Here is a 16808-nt window from a genome sequence, read left to right on the forward strand (position 1 = left end):
TAGATTTGTTGTTTTAAGACTAATTAATGATTGCAACTTATCGTCTATAAAATGGAATGTTCTCTCTGTTCCAAGCTTATATATCATACACAAAACATTCAATAGATGAGTAATATCATTGGTTTTTGTGGACCATGTTACATGCTTAGGTCACGTTGTGGGGGTAGGGAGTTTGGGAATTCATCCACTTACTAGTGCCAAGCACACAGCGATTCTGTCAAGGCAGAAAGCAATTGCAATGACGGAACGGAACACGCATCTCAGACTGAAGTGCAGCCAGTGATGATCAAAGTGTGAGACAACTGTGACTCTGCAGTGCGCCTGCTTGTACTATTTCCACTACAACATCTGTTACATCTAAAATAACTCTGCTTCGCGGACAGATAAAATTCTTATCCTTTGAGAATTTCGATGCTAATCTTAGTTTCCAGGTCGATTTCATGGTACCTTTTATTAGTCAGTGCAATGTTTGACTCATTTTTGGCTTGCAGGGGATGAGACATTGAGCTCTGGGTTAATGCAAGAGGCACCCTAGGGATGACCATTGACCATTCTTATTATTATTACCATTTATATAGCGCACACATATTCCACAGCGCTTTACAGAGAATAGTTGAACATTCGGGATGCAGTCAAAATCCCGATGGTCAAAATCCCGACAGGGTCGAAATCCCGAATGGGTCATAATACCGACAAGGACGAAATCCCGACAAGGTCAAAATCCCGACATTTAAAATCCTGACAAGGACAAAATCCCGACATTTAAAATCCCGACAACGTCAAAATATCGACATATAGAATGCAGGTCGCGCGGTCGACATAGGTTTTTTTCACTGTTTTTTGACCCGACATGTGCCAACAGGCGGTATTTCATGCCCTACCATCCACTAGGGCATGGTGGGAGAATAAAATAGTGTGCCCGAAGCATTGCGAGCGAAGCGAGCGATGCGAGGGGCTGCGGTTCACTTCCAACTGTGTCCATCACGACTGTGTCGACATTCGGGTAAAAAAACAGTGAAAAATCCCATGTCGACCTCGCGACCTGTTGACAGAAGTTCATGCTGACTGTTTCACCTGTACATTCTATATGTCGGTATTTTGACCTTGTCGGGATTTTAAATGTCGGGATTTTGTCCTTGTCGGGATTTTAAATGTCGGGATTTTGACCTTGTTGGGATTTTGTCCTTGTCGGTATTATGACCCGTTCGAGATTTTGACCCTGTCGGGATTTTGACTGTCGGGAATTCATACCGAATCCGAACATTCACATCAGTCGCTGCCCCAGTGGAGGTTACAATCTATATTCACTAACACATGTACACGAGCACACAGACATTCTAGGGTTCATTTTGTTGGGAGCCAATTGACCTACCAGTATATTTCGGGATTGTGGGAGGAAACCAGAGTACCCGGAGTAAACCTACGCAGGTACGGGGAGAATATACAAACTCCGCACAGATAGGGCCATGGTGGGAATCAAACCAAGACCTCAGCACTGTGGGCCTTATTGTGGTTGAGTCGGATGGCTCTGAAGGCGGCCGGCCGGCCGATGGTTGGTGTTTGCGCATGTGCAGAGGCGTATCTGCGCATGTGCGAACGCAGCGCCCGTACGAATACGGCATGAATTCTGTACAGAAAACGATCCGAACAGGGGGTGGAGAGGGGCGTGAAGGGCTGTTTGGGCTCATTCCCATATGTGTACGCCCTGCGTTTCATGGGCGTTCCCATGAAAACGCTGGGCGTACGTATGGTAATCCGGCCGTGACGGGGGGGGACATATGACATAGCCAGATGCCCGCCCATATCCCTGCATTTGCACTGAGAAATGTCTGAGTGGTCTGGAGCACTCGGTGCTGCCTGACCACTTGGTCCAGCATTCGATGGTCGTGACCATCGAATGATGGGGGGAGGTTCCCACAGATGGAGGAGGTGTTCACATGAAAAATCCACTCACGGTCCATTCGGTCGGCGTCTTACTGCATTCGGACAGTGTGAGCGATCCGTATGGAAGGCGGGGGTAAGAACACTCGGTTCCTGTCCGAAAATACGCATTCGACCTAATCAACTAAATTAAGGGCCAGTGAGTGGTTCTAAACCATTGATGGTATGTCCCTACTGCAAGAGGGTTTTACCCAGTGTCGCACTGGGGCATGAAGGGCCCACCAGGGAAATGCACTCACAGGGGCCCACCAAGGGGTGTGGCTTTTTTGAAGGGGTGTGGCCACCTGACCAGAGAGGAGTGGCTATACACTATGCGATTTTGGGCCAATTTCATCCGATTTCGGCACTTTGGGCCGATAATCAGGCAAAATCGGGCCAAAATCGCAGGTGTGTAACATCTGATCCGTAAATCCCCCACCCTTATAATAAAGCACATAGGTCCCACAGATAATAATACAGCAAATAGCCCCCCCAGATATTACAGCACATAGGTCCTCCACACACAGATGATAGTAGAGCACGTAGGTCCCCCCACATATAATACAGCACATAGGTCCAGGGCCGTTTCTAGACAATTCAGCTCCCAGGGCGAAGAAATAAAAATGCCCCCCCCCCCCCCAAACACATAACATGGTATTGAAGAAATTGCGCGGGCTGAAGGCCACACAGTGACTTAGTACGCCTCACAGATAAAGACCAAACAATGACATGCTACTTAAATCATTATACACTGTTTATCCCTGATACCAATTACACATTACACCGCACACTGTGATGACAATTACACATTACGCCACGCACTGGGATGTCAATTACATATTACGCCGCACACTGTGATGACAATTGCACAATATGTCGCACACATGATGCCCATGACATACTATATAACACTCCGCAATGCCCATGACATACTATATAACACTCCGCAATGCCCATGACATACTAATTAACACACCGCAATGCCCATGACATACTAAATAACACACCACAATGCCCATGACATACTAAATAACACACCACAATGCCCATGACATTATATATAACACTCCGCAATGCCCATGACATACTATATAACACACTGCAATGCCCATGACATACTATATAACACACTGCAATGCCCATGACATACTATATAACACACTGCAATGCCCATGACATACTATATAACACACTGCAATGCCCATGACATACTATATAACACACCGCAACGCCCATTACACATTTGACACATAAGTGCCACTAACCTACATGCTCAATGCCAGGGGCTTCATGCTCGATGCCAAGGGGGTCTGAATTTGCTTGTTGCCAAGGTGGACAGAACTGTGCAGCGGCCTGCTCCCGGCCGGTATTTTCAATTCAGCGCACCGCCGGTGGTGTGCAGCAGGGAGGGAGGATGGTGTGCAGCAGGGAGGGAGGGTGGGAGCGGTGGTGTGTGCAGCAGGGAGGGAGGGTGGGAGCGGTGGTGATGTGCAACAGGGAGGGAGGGTGGGTGGGAGCGGTGGTGGTGTGCAACAGAGAGGGAGGGTGGTAGCGGTGGTGGTGTGCAACAGGGAGGGAGGGTGGGAGCGGTAGTGTGCAGCATGGAGGGAGCGGTAATGTGCAGCAGGGAGGGAGGGTGCAGCAGGGAGGGTGGGTTGCAGTCATGTGCAGCAGGGTGGGTGCAGCAGGGTGGGTTGCAGCAGGGTGGGTGGGTGCAGCAGGGTGGGTAGGTGGGTGGGTGCTGGGTGGGTGCAGCTTGGTGCAGGGTGGGTGGGTGCAGCTTGGAGCAGGGTTGGTAGGTGGGTGCAGCTTGGAGCAGGGTGGGTGGGTGCAGGGTGGGTGGGTGCAGCTTGGTGCAGGGTGGGTGGGTGCAGCAGGGTGGGTAGTTGGGTGGGTGCAGCAGGGTGGGTAGGTGCAGGGTGGGTAGTTGGCTGGGTGCAGGGTGGGTAGGTGGATGTGTGCAGGGTGGGTAGGTGCAGCAGGGTGGGTAGGTGCAGGGTGGGTAGGTGGATGGGTGCAGGGTGGATAGGTGGGTGGGTGCAGGGTGGGTAGGTGCAGCAGGGTGGGTAGGTGGATGGGTGCAGGGTGGGTAGGTGGGTGGGTGCAGCTTGCAGCAGGGTGGGTGGGTGCAGCTTGCAGCAGGGTGGGTGGGTGAGCCAGCCGTCGGTTAGCTGCTCACTTCACCTCTCCCCCTGCCTGTGTTGCATGCTGCATGCTGCATGCTGCGTGCTGCGTGCTGGGCCCGGCCCCTGAGTCCCCCGCTCCCCGCTGTGTCTGGGAGAGACTGACAGGGAGAGACATGCTGCTGCTATGTAAAATTCACATCTCCCGCTGGACCGCTAGCCAATAGGCGCACGCGGTCCAGCAGCCACCAGTTGATTGGCTGCTGGACTGCAAGCGCCCATTGGCTAGCGGTCCAGCGTGAGACGTGAATTTTACTTGGCAGCAGCACGTCTCACTGCCCGCACCCTCCGCCTCCAGCTGCCCGCCCCGCCGCCTCCATCTGCACGCCCCCCAACCCTCCGCCTCCAGCTGCACACCCCCCATCCTCCGCCTCCAGCTGCCTGCCCCGCCGCCGGGTAAGTCATCCGCTAGCTATTGACTACCCGGCGGCATAGGAAGCGTTAGGCCCCGCCCCACTGTAAAAGTGGGCGGGGTCTCAGATGACAGGGGCCCATCGGGGAATCCCCCGGTTCCCCCCCAGGCCAGTCCGAGCCTGGTTTTACCATTGATGGCTGTGATGCAGGTGGTTAACCACCATCGATAATAAGCGATGACAATATAGTTTTTTTTCCTGTAACCCTATTCAGACATGAATTCACACAGCGACCGATTACGATGTACTGCGCACACGCAATGAAATCCTACAACTTTTTCTAGTTGCATGGCGTTCCCAAGGTGATTGGCAGGAAGTAGGCATCTGGGGGTGGAAACAGGCCAATCAGGGGGGGGGGGGGATATTTGCGTGGGTTTCCTCCGGGTACTCCAGTTTCCTCCCACAATCCAAAACTATACTGGTAAGTCAATTGGCTCCCAACAAAATTAACCCTAGGATGTCTATGTGTGTGTATACATGTGGTAGGGAATATGGATTGTAAGCTCCACTGGGGCAGGGACTGATGTGAATGTTCAACTATACTCTGTAAAGCGCTGTGGAATATATGTGCTCTACCTAAAAAACTGGTAATAAATAAATGTTTGTCTCAATATCCAGTCTGCAACTGTTAGATTTCCTAATTGCAGATTTTTTGGGTGAGGAATTTACTAAGAGAGTTCTATAGGATGTTGTTATGGGCAACCAATGAGAATCTACTTATTTATTTAGCACCTTCTAGAAGATAATAGATAGTGGGCCAGATACACTAAGCTTCAAAAGTGATGAAATGGAGAGTGATAAACAGCCAGCCAATCAGCTCCCATCTGTCATGTCACAGACTGTGTTTAAAAAATGTCAGGTAGGAGCTGATTGGTTGGTTGTTTATCACTCTCCATTTTATAACTTTTGAAGCTTTGTGCATCTGGTCCCGTATCTGATTGGTTGGCCATAGCACCATCCCATGATCTGGAAGAGAACTTCTATCTTAATAAATTTCCCCTGATGATAAGTAACTGTTGGATTCCAGATTGTAGCTCATTTTCTTGTGGTTTTGTGACAAGCTTTTAGTCTCTTCTTTTTGCCAAGTTCCATATGCACAACCTTTAACTACTCATGGCTTTGGCTTATAAAATGGGATGCAAACACAGGGGAACTCCAGAGTTCCAGTAAGTCCTTTTTCTTCTGTGAGAAAGTCATTCTGGCATCGCGACTGCAATTGGTTTGGATCAGCGGTTCTCAAACTGTGGGTCCTTACGTTCTCAGCATGGGGTCGCGGCTCCATGTTGCTGACCATCAGGCTGATGATTTTCCTAATCTCAGTCTAAAAAATCAGTTGAATTGTCTGTTATTTTAGACTCCTCCCATCATTTTGTGCCTCCACAATGCTGCCATGTATGTGCTGTCTGCTGACTACACGTGTGATGTGATAGGTTATGGTATGTCAGACTCCTCCCATCACTCTGTGCCTCCACAATGCTGCCATGCTGGTGCTGTCTGCTGCCTACACATTTGATGTGATGACCTTCTGCAGTAACTTGCTGGGGTCCTGTCATTATTTTTATTGCCTGATGGGGTCCCAGAGCAAAATAGTTTGAGGAACCCTGGTTTAGATTAAAGTAATACCCCTTTTGCAACCAAATCCCGGATCCGACCGGTATTTGGAACACGGATCCAAGCCAGGTCGGAACCGGGATTTGCACCGTTTACACGGTGGTGCCGACCCGCAGTGTAAACGGGGACGGTGCTTTGAGATGAAATCATCTCCAAGCGCCGGGACTGCCGGTCACCCCACCGGGACCGCCGATCATCACGCTGGGATCAAGACCAGCACCAAGGTAAGCTGCCTGGCTGCCCGTGCACCCAGCCCTCATCCGCGAGGTGAATGGATGCCGCACACAGGCATACATTCACCCCTCCCTGCCTCCGGAGTACAGCAGACAGCTGCCCCCAGCATCCCCTGATCTCCGCCCATCTCCCTGAAGCGGAGACGGGCAGGGAAACTGCTCCCCGCCGCCGTGCTGACGGGGACGCACGTCCCCGGCAGATGGAGCGCCTGCTGATTGGTTCGTCATTCTCCACTTTATCATTCTACATGGCTTTGTATATCTGTCACGACTGCATAATGGGTATGGGTTAATGGGTCTAGCCAGTTAAGGTCGACATGCATTGGCTTGACCACTGAAGGTAAACAGGCCTTAGGTCAACACCTGAAATAAATCGACATGAGTAAGGTTGACAGGGTTAGAAGGTCTACAAAAGCATTAGGTCGACAATGGGAAGGTCATACGAGTATATGAATTCCCCAAAATAATGAAACCGGGAGCCCTGCCTCTTCCCCCTGAGAGTGACACCACCCTCTTTTAAGGTGTTCCAGGTACCGCATTGGCGTCTCCTAAAGTTGGGAGGTATGAAACCGTGGTGGCGTCATTATCAATGTTGACATTATCTCAAGTACATACCATTATCAGGACCAATTTCCAATGATCTATATATATATATATATATATATATATATATATATATATACACACTGCCATCTGTTGGCAACGATCTCTTTCTCTCACACATGCACAAACACAGAGGCAATCACAAGGTAACAGACTAGTTTTGCAGCGTTTGCTTCGGGCCGGGCTTACTAGTAAGTAATAAATGTGCAGATCAATCAAATCAAATGCTACTGCAATCTGCAAGCACAAGTAAGTAACTGTTGGTATAGAAGACTGTCCATCAGCAATTGCAATGGTTTCAGTACGATTTCTCGATGGATCGTTTACCGATGATCATTATACCTACACCCATTGACCGATAGTCAAAAGGCCGACACGGTCAATAAACCAAAATTCATTATGACGATATACTTGAAATGCCGACATGTCAACATGTGTTTCTGTGGTATTTTTTGTGTCTATGCCGACGTAGGTGGACATAGACATGTCTAATTGTACAGCAGGACTCTGTTATAATCCCCTCCAGGTCCACTGGGATGGTAATGTACGAACATTTCTGATTTTAGGCTAAAATTGCTTGAAAACGCATGTCGGCATGTTAAAAGTCATCATTTTGACTATGTCACTCAATTGAACATGTGCATTATTATGTCGGTATATTGACTGTGTCTGTATTTTTTCTGTCGGTCAATGGGTGTCAGTATAATGACCGTCGGTAAAACGTCCGTTGGTAATTTGACTTCTACCCATTACAATCAGTATCGGTAACATCACTCTAGGTTCCCTCCCTAGTGGTATAGCCGCCTGCTGCCTCAGACATTCTTTCAGTAACAAATACAGCCGCAATTGGCAAAAAAAAAAAAAGTTGTGAAATATAATAATGTTTCTTTAAGGACGAACCACATTTCAAACAAGCTGCGACATTAATCTGGAGCTGGGCCACTGCTGCCTGCCTGTCTTCAAAGTCTCAGGAATCTGTTGTTTTTGCGCTGTGTTATTTCAGGCAAAGTGAGTTTTAACTGCTTCCCCAATCTCTGCTGCACCTGAGCCCCACACGCGTGTGTAGGGGATTTACAGATAAACACGGAAACACAGCGGAACATGAGAGCAGCATTGTTTTCAGGGCTGCAAGTCACTTTCCATTTCATTTTCACTTTAACAGAATCAGTGCAGCGCTCAGGTACAGTATGTGATCTGCCAATGGCTGATCATGCTGATAACCCATCCTGGTACAGACATCAGGTATCATCTATATAAATGTCTAGTGTCCGTTTGTGCGTCTCTGAAACACCGCCATCTGTTGGCAGCGAGTGAAACTACATCTCTTTCTTTCTCACACATGCACAAACACAGAGGCAATCACAAGGTTGCAGGCTAGCTTTCGAAGCATTTGCTTCCAGCGTGCTTACTGGTATAATACAACTTACCTTAGAACAAGGAGACACCCAGTTAGCTTGTTCCCCTTGTCTGTCACCAGGATAGTTTGTTCCCCTTGTCTGTCACCCAGATGGCTTGTTCGCCTTGTCTGTCTTGTCTGGATTCTCTTATTTGAGGACTTGGAGCTAAATTTGCTCTGATGCTGGAATGTTTCACAAACTTTTCCACTGGATTTAATAGCAAGAGCTCCAGAGAGAACAGAGAGAGAGAACAGAGAGAGAGAGAGAGAGAGAGAGAGAGAGAGAGAGAGAGAGAGAGAGAGAGAGAGACAGTTCCAGAAAGAGGGAGAGAGAGAGAGGGAGAGAACTGGAGAACTTGGCCAAAATGTTAAGACAAGACGTCTTGCGGGATGACTCCAGCAGCGCACCACCTCAGCATCTTAATCTCCTGAAACTTTTACGAAACCTTTTTTTCTTTCTTTTTTTCCATAGTCTGGTTCCGCAGCTCTGGAAATAGGTTTAAAGAGAGGGATGTCTTGGTACACAAACGATGATGCTTATCTTGTGTCAGTCTTCTGTGAAAAGAAGTCTTTCCCTTGAAAGAGGGATGCTTGGAAAGGAGGTGGAAACGTGGCGATGCCTGGAAAGAACTTTTTTATAAAAAGTTGAAAAAACTTTGGAAAGTCAGAAGACGGCTGTTATATGTTGTGTGTCCTTCCAGCTGAACTGTCTTCCAGTTCGCCAGCCCCTCTTTTCTTACTTTTTTTGTCAGTGTGCCGCCCCCTCCTCCTGTTCTCCCCTCTGAGTGAGGGTGACTGAGAGTCTGTTTTCAATTCTGCTCTGATTTTTTTCCCCGTCTTTTCTATTTTTTTTTGTTCTCCAAATTTTTTTCCCCTGCTTGTCTCAGGATATGAGGGATGTTTAGAAAATCCACAACTGATGCCAGCTGCTGACTCATGGTTTCATTAAAGACCGGCTGATATTACGGCCGACCTGACGTGAGTCCTAGGTCTTTCAATATCATTTTTACCTTTTAATAAAAAATTAAAAAAAATTATAAAAAATTTATTGTTTGGTTTACATTATTATATAATCATAGATTCAGTCGGTAGGTCGACATTATGAAGGTTGACATAAATTGGGTCGACCACTAACGGTTGACAGGGTTGGAAGGTCGACACGAGCCTTATGTCAACAATTGGAAGCTCAAAAGTCAAAAGGTCATGAGTTTTTCACTTTCTTTAGCCGACTTGTGCCGACAGGCGATGTTTCCTACCATACCATCCGCTAGGGGGTGGAGGGAGAATATAATAGTGTGCCAAGCGCAGCGAGACTCCGTGCCCAAAGTGGGGGGATGCAGTAGACTGATACAGTGTCCATGTCAGTTTGTGTCGACCTTCGAACCCTGTCGACCTTAGCCATGTCCACCTATCTTATGTGTCTACTTAAGCGATGGTGACCTTTCGTGTCGACCTTATGACCCATACCTATTATAACAAACAACTATTGCTAATGTGTGCATGTTATTTAGCAAGTAACGGGCCTAATTCAAGTTGGCTTGCTAAATAGAGAATTTGCAAATTAAGTGATTGCGGAAAGTCTGCGCATGCGTACTGTATGCATTGTGCGGGTTGGGATCATTTGGTCGACACCATAAGGTCGACATGGGAAAAGGTTGACATGGTTCTAGATGGAAAGGTCATTAGTTCGACAGGTCGTTAGTTCGACAGGTCATTAGTTTGGCAATGTCTAGGTCGACAGTAAAAAGGTCGACATGGGGTTTTTTCACTGTTTTTCGACCTGAATCTCAACACAGTTGACATGGACACAGTTTAAAGTGCACCGCATCCCCTCGCATGGCTCGCTATGCTCGTGATGTATCGGGCATGGTGCCTCGCTGCGCTCGGCACACTATTTTATTCTCCCACCATGCGTAGTGGATGGTAGGGCATGAAATACCGCCTGTCGGCACATGTCGGCCCAAAAAACAGTTAAAAACCCCATGTCGACCTTTTGACTGTCGACCTAGACACTGTCGAACTAATGACGTTGAACTAACGACCTGTCGAACTAATGACCTTTCGACCTAGGACCATGTCGACCTAAAACCATGTCGACCTAGACCCATGTTGACCTTTTCCCATGTCGGCCTAATGACTGTCAACCATCATGCTGTAGACCTAATGACCACATCCCCATTGCTCATGTGCGCGTGGAAATAGCGATAGAAAATGCATATGGATCTTAAATGCAAGGGTGCCGGATAACGGCCCGACAGTCGGGATCCCAATGGTCAGTACACCACCACCGGGGCTATTCTCCCTCATCGGGGTCCACGACCCCCATAGAGTGAGAATACAACCTGTGGCGAGTGCAGCGAGTCACCGTGCCCACAATGTTGGTACACTGACCATCATAATTCCAACTGTTGGCCCGCCATACCAAACCCAGATGCAATTTTCTCGCAGTTTGACTGACAGGAGGCCGGCCTTAGGGGTGGTAACTTGCCGTTTTCTCGGAGTGGTTGCAAAAATGCAGGGTGTTTCCAGGCGTTTTTGAGGAGGGCCTGTGATGTCAGCGATGACGGGCATCTCCCGGAGTAGGCAAGTCTGCTCTGAATCAAGCCCTGTGTTCTTGTTAATACTAAGGTGCCGATTTATCACAATCCGTGTGTCCGATGCGCATGTGATGTGATAAAATCACCCCAACCAGCATTGATACTGCATGGATGTATCAATTATCAGCATGCAGGGACAGAGCTTAAGAGAAAGCTCTCTGCAACCTCGTCATGAAAAATACCTGAGTAAGTGCTGGGCATGCACCACCGCTACTGCCCTGAGTCTCCCCTCCACAACACTCATACTCATCAGACCCAGGTAGCGGTGATCAGAGAGCGGCCCCTTATCAGATCCTCTTCCTGCTAAGAACCCCTGTGCTGGAAAGTGACCTATCGCTTTTGCAGCATCACTTTACTGCTGATCACACTGGCCAGGTCCCTGCAGTGAGCAGAGAAAGCTGGGCAGTGGCAGCAGGGCCGGTGCAGGGTTTTTATTTTTTTGCACCCTAGCATAGCCAGTTTAAGGGGGGGGGGGGGGGGGGGACACACGACTCAGGGGATATTGTACCCCACGCCCGCCTCTGTCAGGCACAATAATATCACTAGCTCCTGATGCCTGTCCCAGTATGTAAGTAGGTACAGAAGCTCCTGCTAAGTTGTTTAAGTTGCCTTTGTTCTACTCCCAAGAAAACATTATATTATATTATAGATGTCTCGCAATTGGGTGGCGCTATAAACAGTACTCGCTATTATTAAACTATTAGTTTGAATCTAACTCAGGGTTGCCGACTTTCAAATTCTCCTCTCCGGTAGAAGCCCGGAGAGGAGACTTTCATTACCCGTTCGGGGGGTGGGGCTTGACTGTGACATCATTAACGAGTGTGTCATTTTAGCTCCGCCCCCTCCTCTGAGACCCGCGGATTGCGGCATTTAAATGCCGCGATCGGGGGGCTCAGTGGGGGTCCCCCTGATTCTGGGAGAGTTTCCCACCCTTCCTGGGGGCGGGAGGGGGACCCGATTTTCGGGAGACTCCCGGTAATTCCGGAATGGTTGGCAACCCTGATCTAATATATTCCAGTGGTTTAAATGTAATATACACAAACCATATCTCCCAACATGACCCATTCCAGGATCGACAAAATCCTCTATACTTGGACTTCCTTCTTAATTTATCATTGTAATGATTAAATAGTTCAGCACAGGTGACACCAATCATATAGTGGGCCAGATTCTCTAAGCTTCAAAAGTGATAAAATGGAGAGTGATAAACAACCAACCAATCAGCTCCTGCCTGACATTTTTTAAACACAGTCTGGGACATGGCAGGTAGGAGCTGATTGGCTGGCTGTTTATCACTCTCCATTTGATCACTTTTGAAGCTTAGTGCATCTTGCCCATTAAGAGGGAAGTCCAGATGGAGAGCAGTTTGGCCCACCTCAATGTTGGGTGGTAGCCACAACCTTATATACAATACACCCCCACCCTTACCTGGGCCCCCCTGTTTTAAGTGCCCTACCCCACCAAATTTTAATCCAGCCCTGCGCCCTAGGCACATTTTTTGCCTGTCAGCCCTGTTCCCTCTAATACACAATGAAGGTGATTGTAGACCGCTCGTTAAGCAGCGGTTTCTCGCAATGAGCAGCATTACAACGCCCACTGATCGACCGTATGCCAGCCCCCCATCTAATGATTTCTCCTGCCTTCGCAAATAAAAGTCAGCCTGAACTGACTCTTATTTACAAGCGCTAGGACGAAGATGGGGCGGTGGCTAATGTCAGAAATGCACATGCGCAGACCCCGAGCGATCCTGAATCAGCCCCAATGTCTAGGCCATCACAAAGCTACAGTCCAAATTCACAACACACTCAGTCTGGGCCCCATCCTCTCTAGGTGGCAGTAAAGCAGACTTTGAGCAATAGGGTCACTAGTAGATGCTAGAGCTGTGCAGGAGTCTAGTGCACTTGATGTGGTCTCTGAGGAAGTGTCCCGGTGGCCATTTTCCTGGTGATTTCCTGACTGAACATGCGCGAAACGCCATTTGTGCAGGGCTGCCGCCACTGAACTCCAGAGGGGTGAGTACTGAAGATATGGATGCAAGGTGTGCGCCCTACACCCATTACAGATATGCCACTGTATGTGTGATGTTGTCAGACTACGTGCAGGTGTGTGACCGTTACCTGATGTTCCTGTTCTCCTCTCGGCACTGCTTGGCTGCTACCTGACTGCTTCACTTGCCTGCAATTCAGAGGGCGGAGGGACAAAGGCACCATGGGAAGACAATACCCAACACAACCACACAGAATGGTCACCACACGTGAGGACGGTGATCAAAAAGGATTTATTTTTGAAGCGAAAAGGACTGTGAATCACCGCTATGAAAATGACGAAACAATGCAATAACAATGATAACAATTGGCAGTTTATGAAAAAAGACAATTCTCCCTCATGATATTGTGCGCGATGGGGTCACTGTGGCACCATAGGCCGCACTTCGCACAATACACTGCAGTAAATGCAATACACTGTTCAACAATAAATTCAATTTAGAGATGAAAGAATAAAGATATTCTATAAAGAAGATATCGTGCGCGATGGGGCCACCTGTAACACCTGCAGGCCGCAATTCGCACGGTATACTGTCGTGTAACCAATTCAAATCATCAAACAAGACATGCAATAGCTTTCACATGAATGAACATAGTATGCAGTACTTATACCTTGCATAAATAACCATAAGTGTCCAGGCTAAAAAGAGCGAGTCCCTGAACTGCGGAGTTACAGTATTTCCAGAAATAAGGTACCTGTTTGGCCTAGGTGCACCGTGTCTTTTAAACAGCTAGTAATGGGATTTGTAATCCAAGGCAAAAGAGGTGTCTGTAATTTTGGCACAATGCCAACATTGAAAAGGGACTTTGCTGAAGAAAAGGCCTGGGTCCGGGTTCTGGCTAGTCAAAGGCACTTGGTTGAATAAATGGGTTATCCGGTTCCAAGTAAGGAAGGGTGAGGGTAAAGGCAGTCCCTGTATGCTGGGCCGTGCCTCAGGCTAAAATGGCACTGTGCTGGGTTAACTTGTGGCAGAAAAAGAGGACAGGCCACAAGGCCATTGGGGAAGGTGAGATGGGTAACTGGTATGTGGGGTGTTGTCAGGGTACCTGCACATCTGTTGCTGACTCCTGTCAGGGCTTTCTGGGGACACACAGGATCTGTGGGTGTCCTGCTGTGCGGGGACTCCTCTACACGAGTGTGGGCTGCAGGCTCTCCCTCTCTCCCAACCAACAATCACCACTGGGAAGCTGCTGCAGAGGTCTCTCTCTGGCTGCACTGTCCTGCCTCTGCTCCACTCTTCACCACTCTCCTCAGCACGCCCAGCGTAACGCGCTGCTTACTCCTTACTCTCAGGCACACTTCTCACTGACTGCCTTCCTGGTTCCTCTCACTGCTCACAGCAAACTGGTTACACTCCAATCTGCCCAGCAACAGGCAGGTCTCTAACTTCCTGCTTCTCCCAGCACCTTGCTGGGTCCTAAAGTCCCTGCTGTCCTCCTTGCTGCTGCGGGGTGGTTGCCTAGCAACCCCCCGAAATCCTGTGTATTTTTAGGCAGCCCTGGCCACCAATGATTCTGTGGCACCAAAAAGGGGGTAGCCCAATTCTGGGATGCCACATGCTTCCCCGCTGGAAGAATGCCAGTCCGCGGGCATTATGTCGGAGACAACTAAAGTCCTGGTACAGTCTCTTGTTAAAGAACAAAGCATTTCAAGGTAACATTACCTATAAACTGCAAAACATTTCTACATTTCTGCCTTACATCTATACATTAAAGCATTTACAATTACATTCAGGGCTGGTTACCTAAGCTATGTAAAAACCTGTTAACTATGAGGCCTGGGTTGTGCAGAGGCATGTCCCCCCCGGGTTCCCTGCTCCTCCGCCTCAGGCAAGTCTTTTCTCCTGTTCTTCAGCAGTGTTCTTCGACTGCACCTTAAATCACTGCGTGCGGTCGGCAATGAGCACGTGCTTCCTCTCTCTGCCTTTTCTTGGACCTGTTGATGGCCTGTTGCATCAAGAATAGGAATTTTTCACTCGAAATCGTTGTGTACTCATACTCGCTTCCAGGCCTTAGACTGGGCTTCGGCCTTCTCGACTTCCTTTGGGTTCTCTGTAGGGACATTGGGTTTAGACGGTGGCATAATGGGTTCTGAGCCCTTCGGTTCCATGCGGTCCATCCTTTCTTCCGCTGCCACGTGATGCACGGTTTCACTGCCACTTCCTCGGTTGGTCGCTCCAACGTCTGTTAGTCGAGGGTTGGCTTCTCCGTCATATGCGTCTTCCATTCCTTGTGTAGCGGCACGCTTCTGCTCTGGAGAATGTTGTGGACTAACCACACCTTCCATGCACTGCTGCTCTGCTTCGCTCTGAGTCATCACAACTGGTCTCTGGCTCGTTTCCAGCCATTCCCTCTTCCTGGGGACTTTAGGTTCTGGTGGTCTGGGCATCTGCTCAGGTCGCGGAGAATTCGTGTTAGGCCTGTCAGTCTCGCCAAGACCTTCCTGTAGTCTTCTTTCCCTTTGGTTCTGCTGACCATATGGCCGGTGGCTGTGTGGGTTATCACAGTGATGCGTGAAGCGTCTGCGTTCACTCTGGCCTGTGTCTCTGTTGCCTCTTACCGCAGCACCACCGGGGCCTGTCACGTTAATGGCCTTGACGCCTCTCCTTCCACTTGCCATTTCAAATTCGACCCACTCTCCATTTGCTAGGGTCCGGAAGCATTCATTCCGATGGGTCTTCTGGATGCCTGTATAGTGGACATATACGGTTCTCCCATTATCTGTCCTTCGGATAATACCATAGCCACGTGCTACGTCAAACCACATCACTTGGCCTGTTAACTTTCTTGTTCTAATTCGCCAATCCACAGCGTCGGATGGCACATTCACTTGGACTTGGTTCTGAATTATTGTTTTTGGGACTTCTCTTGAAAGTCTGTCTCTTGCCTCGGGATCCTCTTGTCTGGAGGTGGCGTTTGGGCAGTACCTCACAATGTGCCTCGTGGCACCTTCTGCAAATTGGTCGGCCTTGTAGATCATACTTGTTGGTGGGTCGTCGGTTCGATTCTCGGGTCACCTCCCGCCACGGATGGTTCCTTGTGTCACGGTCTTGACGCCATTTTCTGCGTCGGTTTCTGCCTTGATTTTTGTCTAGGTCTTCCAACTTTTGCGCCATGCGCGTCATATTACACGTTAATTCAGACATCTGGCGGGTTAGCACTTCCAGTGGGCCCGGTTCCATGGGGGCTTGTGTCTGTTGGGTGACTGTTCTGCTCAGGCATAGGGTGTCTGCAATTTGCCCTTTTGAGGCCTGGTGGCAGGCTTCCCCTTCCGCTGAGTCCTCATCTTTATCCCGACCACTCTGGTTCAGGCCCAGGATTTGTAGGACAGTTTCCTTAAATTTGGCGAAGGTGCTGTCAGGTTGTTGTCGTCTCCACATGCGCAATTGGGACTTGACTGCCTCCTCCTGCGCTCCTTCGATGAACAGGTTGGTTAGTGTTTCATCCACTTGTTCCTTTGGTTTCTTTTCTCTCAACTGTATGGCCTTCATGGCTTCCTGTAAGCTTAGTGCATACTCCCGCAGTGGTTCATTCGGTCGCTGTTTTCTCGAGTACAGGCGGCTCTTCAAATCTGCTATTGTCTTTGATTCAAAGATCTCTTGCAGCTTTTCAAAAATTTGCTCCACCGTTTCCTTTTCGTCGGCCTCCCACGTTCTTACTTCACGTAGTGCTGGGCCTCTCAGTTGCCCCACCAGTATTTCAATCGCTTGTTCGTTGCTGAGCCGGTACAGCTGTGTCATGGAGAGTATCCGGTTTTTGAATTCTTTCAGCGTTTGCGTCCCCGGGGTGTTGTTTCCCGAATAAGTC

The 16808-nt window shown here is 48.9% G+C and overlaps 1 protein-coding gene across 1 annotated transcript in view; it reads right to left on the reverse strand.

The window, feature by feature from the left end:
- PDGFRB (platelet derived growth factor receptor beta) overlaps positions 1-9162 on the reverse strand; it is a 96522-nt gene extending 87360 nt beyond the window's left edge. Inside the window, exon 1 of the mRNA XM_083181518.1 lies at positions 8391-9162. The gene's annotated coding sequence lies outside the window, so the exon portion shown is untranslated. The remainder of the gene's footprint in view (positions 1-8390) is intronic.
- Positions 9163-16808: the final 7646 nt, after the last annotated feature.

This window comes from Crinia signifera, chromosome 4 (genome assembly GCF_055691185.1).
Source record: "Crinia signifera chromosome 4, ASM5569118v1, whole genome shotgun sequence".
Taxonomy (NCBI): domain Eukaryota; kingdom Metazoa; phylum Chordata; class Amphibia; order Anura; family Myobatrachidae; genus Crinia; species Crinia signifera.